Genomic DNA, 11,321 nt, shown 5'->3' with positions numbered 1-11,321 from the left:
GAGAGAGAGAGAGAGAGAGAGAGAGAGAGAGAGAGAGAGAGAGAGAGAGAGAAGAAGAAGAAAGAAAGAAAGAAAGAAAGAAAGAAAGAAAGAAAGAAAGAAAGAAAGAAAGAAAGAAAGACTTAAGGGAACATTCAAGGGAACATTCAGAACATCTGGATCTGCATGCTTGACATTTATAGGAACGGACAACAAGCAGGACTGTGTAGACGAGGTAAAATGCAAAGGATTTTCAGACACACTGATTGACTGTATCTAAAAGCATGAAATACTTTCACATTATTACCAGAAAATTTTTAGGTCTCTTTTTTTGGATAAGCCAGATCAAAAGAGCAGGATAACTGTGGACCTTCAGTATGTAACCTGTAATGTTAGTTTAATGTTACAACACAAACACCAGCCGCTCTGGGTTTTCTAACAGATTATTCAACGATATATTGGCTCTGCGTTTCATTTTTACAAGACTGTGTTTGATTTGAATAAAACACAGTCTCTGTTTTTAATCCTTTCAACAACATCAAGAAAACATTTAGGAAAGCTCAACACTTTAAGAGTTCAGTGTGACTGTTTAAAGTGTCAGCCTCAGTCTATCTGTGGGAAAACACAGATCAAATATTAATCATTCACCTTTTTATCACTCTTCTACACCATGTTCAATTTCAAATTCCTCTACTTTCCATACTTCTGCAAAAAAAAAAAAAAAGCCTGAGCTGCATCTCTTTGACTAAAACGACTGAATGACTCTTACATCAGCTTTGATGTAAAGGGCATCTCTCTTTTGTATCCCTGCAAAATCTTTCTTTGCAGTCTCGAGTAAGTATTCTCAGTATTTAAAAAGTGAAGGAAAAAAACGATGTGCCGTCAAAGGTCATGGGATTGTATCCATCACAAGGAGGAGAAAGTGACTGAGAAACATTATCTGTTCTCTCAGCAGCTGTCGGTGAAGAAGCTGCATCCCCACCTGCTCCGCTCAGGTGCAGATCGTGAAAGACTACGAGTCAGCTGGACAGAAGCAGCACCCAGGTGTGAATTGGTGCAGATTTGACATGAGGAATTAAAGGAGCAGGCATGCTTAGAAAACTGAATGGAAAATAAGGAATCAGTAAAAGAAATATATTTTTAAAAAGTCTTGAAAACCTCTTAAGTATTACTCTGAATTCATTATTTGGAATCATCCAAAAACCAAGAAATAATTTCTTCAAATCCACTGTTGAGCAACATGTGGTGTAAATCACAGATTAAACCTTTTATCCACTGCAAAATACATTTCGAAATACTCAAGTGGCAAAAACAAACTAAAAAAATGTCACCCTATGTTCAATTTCAGATGTCATCTTCAAGAAAGCACACATGTATAAATTAAATGTACTATCATGAATGTAATATGTTCCACAGCATGTGTAGATGTGGGATGTCAGAAGACATAAACAATTTTTTTGAGTCTACAATTACTATTTAATTGCAGCATTCAATGCTACATTTTTACAATAACATTTTCATTTTAAATTAGTCTCAACACATGACAAAAATAATCCTTATCACTAACAAGTGATTGCCTGTAACTGCTTTACTTTTAAAAAAAAAATGACTCTGCTTCAGTGGAATAACAAAAATGTTTCAATATTTAGTCATTACACATGCTTGGTTCTGGTCACTGCACAGCAACAAATGTCATCAGATAACGCAAGAACAGATCCTTATCAAAATTCACCACATCTGGCTCTAAAACTGCAATATAGAATGAGTGAAGAGGAGTTAGATAGAAATCTAGCCGCGGTAGGAGACGTTCTTCACATCATTGACATTCATACTTGCGCTGTCAGATGTTATTTTGGAGACATCCAAGAATACGGGGTCTGTGGGACGTGCAGAGCCAGTATTCCCAGTCAGTTGGCGATGTTCCTCTAACAAGGCCGCAGCTCTGTTTACGCTTCCACACTTCTACTTTGAATGGCTGTCATGCTCTCTCAAGGTTGCGAATGTGGACTCCGGTGTCGGAATCAACAAACAACATGATAGTTGTATCCTGCTCTTGTCAGAGCCCCACAGCAAAGTTTGCTCTACGAGATACTGGAGCCGCACAGCTTTACTTTTCCAGAAGCAGAGAATGATTTGTCACAGCCTCCTTGTTGATCCATTAGAGTTACAGAGAGAAGCATGATGCTCATCAGAACTAATAATATTTCAGGCTTTACTGCACTGCAAAAACATGATCAAATTTAAGTGGCATCATTTCAGCTATGAGTGACGCATCATTTTACTTTGATAAGAGTTTTGAGAATAAGAGCAGAGCTTTACCACTTGTGATCTACTGGTGCTGTGTTGTGACCATTGAAGTGTCAGTCACTTTGGTCCAGACTGACGCATCTGATACAGACATTCATATTCCCTTGATGGCGTCTGTGTGTGGTTTTGGTGATCTAGGCAGCTTCCAAGCATTGAAGCAAGTTTGACACAGCCAGGCATTCTTCTCCAATCCAAGATAATGGGTATCACTATGGTGGTTATCAGCTCTTAGTTAATTCAGATTTTCTTCATCAGAATCTGTGCATACTTTCATAAAAAGGAGCACTCAACGTGTCATTTTGCCCTTTCTTCTGCACAAAATGAATCAATATTGTGCCACCTACTTCAGTCAAGAGTAATCAGCTGTTATAATGGAAAACAATAAGGTATGGAAAAGTGTATTACATAAAGAGCACTTTTGTTGCAAATGAAGCAAGAGAGAAATGCTGGTATATAAGTGATAATGATGCAAGTTAATGCATTCATTTTACCACTAAGTGACTCTCAATGCAGTCCGCTATCTCTTGCATGACTAGCGCACATTAGAGGTCTTAAACTTTAAACGCGATTCTCAAGAATTGCATTAAGATCTTATACAGTCCCCCTAAGAATGGATACATGTACGTCACTTTACCTTTTGGCCCAATCAAAGTGAAATTAATGTTACTGATTGAATATTGCCTGTGATTAATACAGAGTTATCAGTTTTCTAATCTGTGTTTTATTAGCTGTAGTACCAGCAGTGTAAAGCAGACTTGGTAGCAGATCAGGACCAAGAAAAAAAACCTATTTATGCATTTCTTTGCATTATCAACTGAATGCATGTATGTTTCTGTGGCAATGCAAAAACATGCTTTCTGCCTGCTGTAGCTGATTTGTTCAGCAGCATCACTGAGCTAGGGCTCAGCAGGTTTGTAGATTTAAAATACTACCTTAGCTGAGAATCTGTACCACTTAGAGTGAAAGAGTAGCGCTTCTTACAGCTGATTTAAATCCCAAATTCTGAATGTAACCTCCTCTGGAGCAGATTAGCTGTGCCGCATCAGTTACCATGGTGATCCAGTCAGAGAAAGGAGATCGCTTTGTGTCACTTAACACTCCAACTTTAGTCTCAGCATAACTCGTAAAACCCATTAACAGTGTTCTGTGGTGCACCACTCAGACGACCGTTGTTTTTACTTATTTAATAAACATTTAGATGTTTAATAGATGAACTGGGATAAAACGTGGTGATGACTGAACATTAAGCATGTAGAAATAAAGGTAGATGAGTTATTCTTTGAAAAATGTGCATTTGTAGAATGAAGGTTACATATTAATGACGGGGTTGCTGTTTGTAACCCTCAAATGAAAACAGGATTTAGCTACACAAATGCCAGAGATTAGTTAAAAACTGTTGAGAGCATTCACACACTTTTGAAATTTCATCTTCATTAGACATTGTTAAAAATTCAATAGGGCAATTGAACAATATTATCAAGACTATTTTCTCAGATTTTAAAAAGCTTATTCCAGGCATAGAAATCATTACTTAAGTACGTTTGAAAGAGCAGTACTCTTTAAATGGGCTAATGAGATCTTAGTTTAGCACATGTAGTATATTGTGCCACATTTCATAAAGTAGTATTAACAGGCACTGCATTTACCAAGACTAATCAGATTTCAGGGGGTATTTTTGCCATAAAAAAGCCACTGTGTTGTTTTACATTCAATGATGCAGATCAGATAGAATTCCTACCTGTTTTTTAGGGTGCAGATGTCAGAGCTGCTTCTTCCGTTCAAACTGGACACAAAATTTTTAACCTTTGCATCCTGGAAACAGACCCCTAGAAGTAAAGCAGAATAATACACAAATGAGTAAGTAATAACAACAACAACAGTAATAATTAATAACAATTGTATTTGTATAGGACCTTTCAGAATCAAAATGGCAAAGTTCTTTACTATAAAAATTGATACTGTAAGTAAGTAACATTCAAAATCTAAAATATCACGAGAAAAAATTAGTTACAACAAATATCAATAGTTAAAGAATAAGTCAAATGATAAAAATGAGTCTTCAGAAGAAATTTAAATGCGGATACTAGGTTTTGCCTAACTGAGATGTCCATGCAGGGAGTCGCTGAGGTGTCTGAATAGCAGTGGCCTGGTTGCCTTTAATGGCAAGTTGAGACTTTAAGAAACATTAGTAAGGCCCTGCTGGTGGGACTCAGACAGCGACAAGGCTCGTAGGGAGTAAAAGATCACAGATACGGGCAGAAGCCTGACCACTGAAGACTTTAAAAACAAGCAGTGAGGACGAACAAAAAGCTAAGAGGGGATGGCTTAGAGCTAAAGGTAAAGAAGACAAAGGATACATGAAGGGTCAGGACAAGAGGGATACAGGGAGAGAGAGAAAGAGGAGCAGAGAGAGACAAACAAGTTACCCAGTTTGGCTTCTGTCCGAAAGAACTGAGAAACTGCAAACCAACAGTGGCGAGGAGCCAGGCAGCTAAATAATGGTGGCTTCACAGCGGGACAGAGCAAGTGACGGCTAACCATTCATGAAAAAAGAGCTGTTTGTGGGTGATTTAGATTCTGTCTTTGGCTTTGGTAGAGAATATGGTGAGAAGTAGGCATTCAATTAAAACATGATAATATATCAAAATATGCCAGTATGAAGAGAAAAATATACTACAAAGTAAAACATGCACAGATTTTTCATCAACTTTTGTAGAGCTGATCCTTAGAGTCGGACTGTCTGATCAATACCAGAGGGCAAAAGTCATTCAGCAAAACATTTTCAAAAAGCATTATTTGAAGTAGAGCAAGAACATATATTTGATCATAGAAACTAACCAGGGATCAGTTTTACCTTTTATTTACCAGCAATGCTTGTAATGAAGTTGCAGCTAATCTTGTGGTGTCTTGTTTCTTACTGACTTGCTGCTGTGATGGAGTAATTCAAATAATATGCTTTTGCTGGCTATGGTGATGTTGCTGTGTTAGCTAAGGCTAGTTCTGATATACTAGTAAGTTTTTCTGCACTGACAACGATACATCAGTACTTTGAAAACCCAGCAAGAGATTAAGCAAAAACAGCTTGCGTGTTGTCAGTAAAAAAAAAACAAATTAAACACATATTTAAAAATTTGCTTGTAAAACTACAGTCTGATTGCCAGTCAAGTGTGTCTTTCCACTATCAAGCATCCATGGCTTTGTGTCACTGAACAGCAGCGACTTGCCATCCGAGAACAGCAGCATCCCTCTGCAGGAACTGACAGATAGCACTGAACACTGACACTGGCCATTTTCTGATCTCTACTTCGCTCTACTTCATGGTCAAAGAACGTCTCCAATGCGATGTGCTCCCAGCACTTAAATCAAAGATTTGTGTGTGGTATGTTTGCAGTCGCTGATGTAGCCTTCAAACTTGTAGTCTTCAGCCACAATGTCACTGACAAGTTTATCAGATTGCTCACAGTTCTCTCCGGAGCCACAAAAATACTTTATACAACCCACATATTCAGCGGTAGCGCACATTTCGTCAGCAACTAATCTGTTTGAAAACCTTAATGCGATTCCAGGTAGTCGTGTTTTTCAAAGATGAATAAAGCTGCGTGAAACTGAGCTCCTTGAGAGCCGTTAAGGTGTGCTTTTGATTTATGATTGAGTGTGACTCTGATTTATGATTAAGATCAGTTTGAAATTTGATACTTGAAGCCCTCTCTTGCTTGTCATCCATTACTGCTCCTCTTTGTAATATAGAGTTCCAAATTTCTCTGTAATTCTTCATTAAAGTCTCATCCTGTCCCTCTTCACATCACTCCGTTGAAGTCAGCCAGCAGCTGAAGAGAAGTGTGCAGTCAGCCTTCCTTAAAGGTCACTTGGAAAAAAATGTCCGACTGACAGTAATGGCTATATTGGGATTGAATTTTCCACTGTTGCTGCTAATTTCCTCTTAAACCTGACCAAATGTCAGCAGCACGCCTGTTTGAGGCTCCTGCAGAACAGTGTCGGTTTGTGGTGGTAGAAGATGGCTGAGGTGGAAATGGGTGCTGGAGTCATTAGCTCCTGGTATGAGAGGGGATTATGTGCCTCTGGGCATAGAGTTACACTCGAAGAATATTAAACAATACGCCTTATGATGCATGTAGATGACATCAGCAGAGTGCATAGCGGAACATCTAAAAGCGATCAATGACACAGTGTTCAAAGCATGCCAAAGATGTGTAATGTGTTCAGACAAGTTTCCCTGTTGCCATTTCTACCAGGGGTTGGTTTGCACCTGTATTTTTGAATTAGCTGTTTTTTTCTGTTGAAAACCTTAAATATATGACATAGAATCTCCACTATTAAAGTCATTAGGAGGTTGTTTTTTTTATTACCAAAACAGAGACACTTTCATATAAAGTTACCAAAATTTTAAATTTCACCTAAATTATTGCGCAAACAAATTAAATTTTAATATAATTTTATAGACTTGTTTGTAGTTTTTGTTGTGATTTCTTTTACATTGTATTCCCTGTGTGCCACATTTTTAATTGAATTAATTCATTGATTTAAAAAAAATGCTAAATTTGACATCCTCATTCAGGAATCATGTTCAAAAGCAGGTTTCTGTCAGAATAAACAACATACAGCCTCGAGGCTGCACAGATCCACATACAGCTTTGTTTTACATAAATAAGACAAATATTAGTGGAATGTCCTTTATACTTTCTCAACAATTTAAAATTTGCACACACAAAAAAAGATCACTTAGTTTTTCCTCATCTTTGGGTGCCTCCATTCAACAGAAACGCCAATAAAATGTGTCAAACTGATCACATCCTTGTAGATCAAGAACCTATCTGTCCCTATAAGCTGAATAAAACACAACATTTTCAGTAGCCTTTTAGAATAATATACTTCCTGTATAAAGAGTGTGAATTCTCCTCTTGGTTGCGACTTGTCACAAAATAAATTGCAGCAGGAAATTTACAAGAAGTGTTTTCATTTTAAATGGTCAGCAGCTCCTTTTGTGTTGAAGTAGCAAATGATATAAAATGTCATGTCATGACTAATATGGAATTTTACACGTCCAACACATAGAGTATTGATGTGTAGTTGTGTTCCTGGAGACCTGATGATGTTAATTTTTCATTCTCCTTTTAACTGTTCTTCCCTTCAGTATGAGATTTCTGGAACCTTAGCAGTTTTGTGTTCTGCTGTGTTCAACGGCTAAATCCTAACTTGTCTGTGAGCTTTTAGTGCAGCAGTGAGGGCAGTTTACCAGAACTATTTGAGAATCCCATGGTGATCTTCTGTGGTTTCATCAGCAGCCCCGGCACATCACGCACAGCTGTTTATTTCAGGTTTTCTTAAACGTCAAGTAGACCCACGTCTAAGAACCAAACACTTTTGCATTTCCATCACTGCCTGTGCTGTGAAAAAATAAAACTGTTAATATTTTGTCAAAAATTTCAAAGACACCTTATGGTTTAATTCTTCACATTTTCTACAGCAGCTTTACAGTAATTCTCCCTACATTACAGTACAGTAACGGGCATGTCTCTTGAACAAATTAAGTGATGTTCCACCAAGTGATGCAGCCTTTGAATTACACAGTATAGTCCTGACTAAATGTATATCTTATAAATCTGCAGCGTGATGCTCCTTTATTAAAACCCATTTAAGAAGTATGTATGCTGCATTTTCAGAATCTGACCTCAGTTGTCCACATCTGTCTCATTTATTTGCATAATGAATAAGGAAGGAACACTCTCTGAGTGCAAGTGGCTGTAACGTCTCAGGTGAATACTATATAAATTTAATAAGAACAATAAATGACTAACATTGCATTGGATAAGACCAGCTCTGCCTGGGAAAAAAAGCCTATGACATATCAGGCAGTGAAAGTGATCCAAGCTTACTTTGGACATCATTAACTTCTATTGCGTTTACAGCATATCTGAGAAGATTCTGCCTCCAACCTCAAATTCAAACTGGTGCCTGCTTTTCAAAGTAGCAAGTAACAAGTCAGCGCTTTCTTCAATGGCGCGGTATAAATAGTGACATGAGTGTGTCTGAGAGAAAGTGATAGCAGTGGAGACATGAAGGCACACAGCGAGAAGCGAGAGAGACAAAGCTTTTAACAAGGCTCCTCAATACAAGCACGGTGTCTGTAACTGATGGTAGCCAATCAAAGCGGCGAGAATGGCAGGCTTCCTTGTTTGTCGAGCTGTAAGAAGATTACTTACCACCGGCCATATCTTATCCTCCAAATCCCACTCCAACACTAGGCACCCTCTAGCAAATACAGATCTCTTGCTCCTTGTTGCCACCCGGTCCTGGCGCTGTTCTTTATCCTGAGTGTCAGGATATAATCAAGACAACAAAGAACACAAAGGAGAGCGCAGACAGTGACAAATAGAACAGAGACAGGGCTTTGGAAAGCCTGAAGGGGACTTAAAGCTAAGTATTCCAGTCAAATTTTAAAAATGGAAGACAGCAAAATATGTGCTTCTCTTTAGAAATAAATAGTGTCAGGAAAAGATTTTTTCCTGTTTCAAGGATCTCAGTATTTATATTTAACATACATTGTATAGATTTCATAGAGGACACAGAAGGAGCACCAAGTGGATCATAGATATTTAACAGCTGTTTTTGCTATCAAAAAGTATATCAAATAAACATTGCCTTATAGATCTTGATCCAAGGTTCTACACCAAAGCCTAGAAACTGAAGGAACGCATTGATAATGTAAAATGAGAACGGTACTGAGGGGTGACAGGGCAACATTCAAAAGATATATATATATATATATATATATATATATATATATATATATATACACACGTGGACAAAATTGTTGGTACCCCTCAGTTAAAGAAGGAAAAACCCACAATTCTCACTGAAATCACTTGAAACTCACAAAAGTAACAATAAATAAAAATTTATTGAAAATTAAATAATCAAAAACAGCCATTACTTTTGAATTGTTGATTAACATAGTTATTTAAAAAAACAAACTAATGAAACAGGCCTGGACAAAAATGATGGTACCTCTATAAAAGATTGAAAACTATTTGACCAGAGTGACATGATTAACTCAGGTGTGTCATTTAATTGACATCACAGGTGTTTCCAAACTCATAATCAGTCAGTCTGCCTATTTAAAGGGACACAAGTAGTCACCCTGCTGTTTGGTGAAAAGGTGTGTACCACACTGAACATGGACAACAGAAAGCGAAGGAGAGAATTGTCCCAGGACATCCGAAAAAAAATTATAGACAAACATCTTAAAGGTAAAAGCTATAAGACCATCTCTAAACAGCTTGAAGTTCCTGTGACAACAGTGGCTCATATTATTCAGAAGTTCAAGACCCACGGGACAGTAGCCAACCTCCCTGGACGTGGCCGCAAGAGGAAAATTGATGACAAATTGAAGAGACGGATCGTTGGAATTGTGTCCAAAGAGCCCAGAGCAACCTCCAAAGAAATTAAAGGTGAACTCCAAGGCCAAGGTACATCAGTGTCAGATCGCACCATTCGTCGTTGTTTGAGCCAAAGTGGACTTCCTGGGAGACGACCAAGGAGGACACCACTGCTGAAAAAAACTCATAAAAAAGCCAGACTGGAATTTGCAAAAATGCATGTTGACAAGCCACAAAGCTTCTGGGAGAATGTCCTTTGGACAGATGAGACCAAACTGGAGCTTTTTGGTAAGGCACATCAACTCTATGTTCATAGACTCAAAAACCAAGCATACGAAGAAAAGAACACCGTCCCTACGGTGAAACATGGAGGAGGCTCAGTAATGTTTTGGGGCTGCTTTGCTGCATCTGGCACAGGGTGTCTTGAAAGTGTGCAAGGTACGATGAAATCTGAAGACTATCAAGGCATTCTGGAGAGAAATGTGCTGCCTAGTGTCAGAAAGCTTGGTCTCAGTCGCAGGTCATGGGTCTTCCAACAGGACAACCATCCAAAACACACAGCCAAAAACACCCAAGAATGGCTGAGAGAAAAGCGTTGGACTATTCTAAAGTGGCCTTCTATGAGCCCAGATCTGAATCCCATTGAACATATGTGGAAGGAGCTGAAACATGCCATTTGGAGAAGACACCCATCAAACCTGAGACAACTGGAGCTGTTTGCTCATGAGGAGTGGGCCAAAATACCTGTTGACAGCTGCAGAACGCTCATTGACAAATACAGAAATCGTTTAATTGCAGTGATTGCCTCAAAAGGTTGTGCAACAAAATATTAAGTTATGGGTACCATCATTTTTGTCCAGCCCTATTTCATTAGTTTGTTTTTTTAAATAATTATGTTAATCAACAATTCAAAAGTGATGGCTGATTTTGATTATTTAATTTTCAATCAATTTTTATTTATTGTTACTTTTGTGAGTTTCAAGTGATTTCAGTGAGAATTGTGGGTTTTTCCTTCTTTAACTGAGGGGTACCAACAATTTTGTCCACGTGTGTATTATCCAGCAGGTTTTTTCAGAAGTTTCAATCACCTTGGCATAGAAGAAACTTTTTTAAGCTACTTCAAATTTACATGCTACCTTCCATAGTTCTGACTCAGCCAGGGTGAAGAGGAGGGTAAGAGATTACACTCCAGCTGGCAGCTGACCAACTTTAACATTTGAAGCAGTCTTTTGATCGTGGCTACATATGTTTTCTTTTTCACAACATTAATTAGTACAGCCAACCCACGAGACTCATCGCTGCCATCAGAAGCCTCTTTAGTCAAAATTCCCCCATTAGCAAGCACACATGTTCACACACAAACACACTCACTGAAACAGATTTGGTAAGAAAATGAGAGTAGCTTTATAGCAGCCCTCTGTGAGCAGTAAACAGATGTTTACATCACTTTAAAACTTGGCAGGCTGTTAGGACATGCAAGAGATCCAACTGCATGTTGTAAGAAGGCTTAACCCACCTCACCTCACACATGCACTCATTAAAAATATATATTATGCCAAGTGCATATAGCTTGTCATCTCAGATTTCTTCTTCCAATGTGCGACTGCAAAATCAACCCAGAATAGAAGAAAAACTGAT

This window comes from Acanthochromis polyacanthus, chromosome 2, assembly GCF_021347895.1.
Source record: "Acanthochromis polyacanthus isolate Apoly-LR-REF ecotype Palm Island chromosome 2, KAUST_Apoly_ChrSc, whole genome shotgun sequence".
Lineage (NCBI taxonomy): Eukaryota > Metazoa > Chordata > Actinopteri > Pomacentridae > Acanthochromis > Acanthochromis polyacanthus.
The sequence above is the reverse complement of the archived record's forward strand: the minus strand, read 5'-3'. Positions refer to the sequence as shown.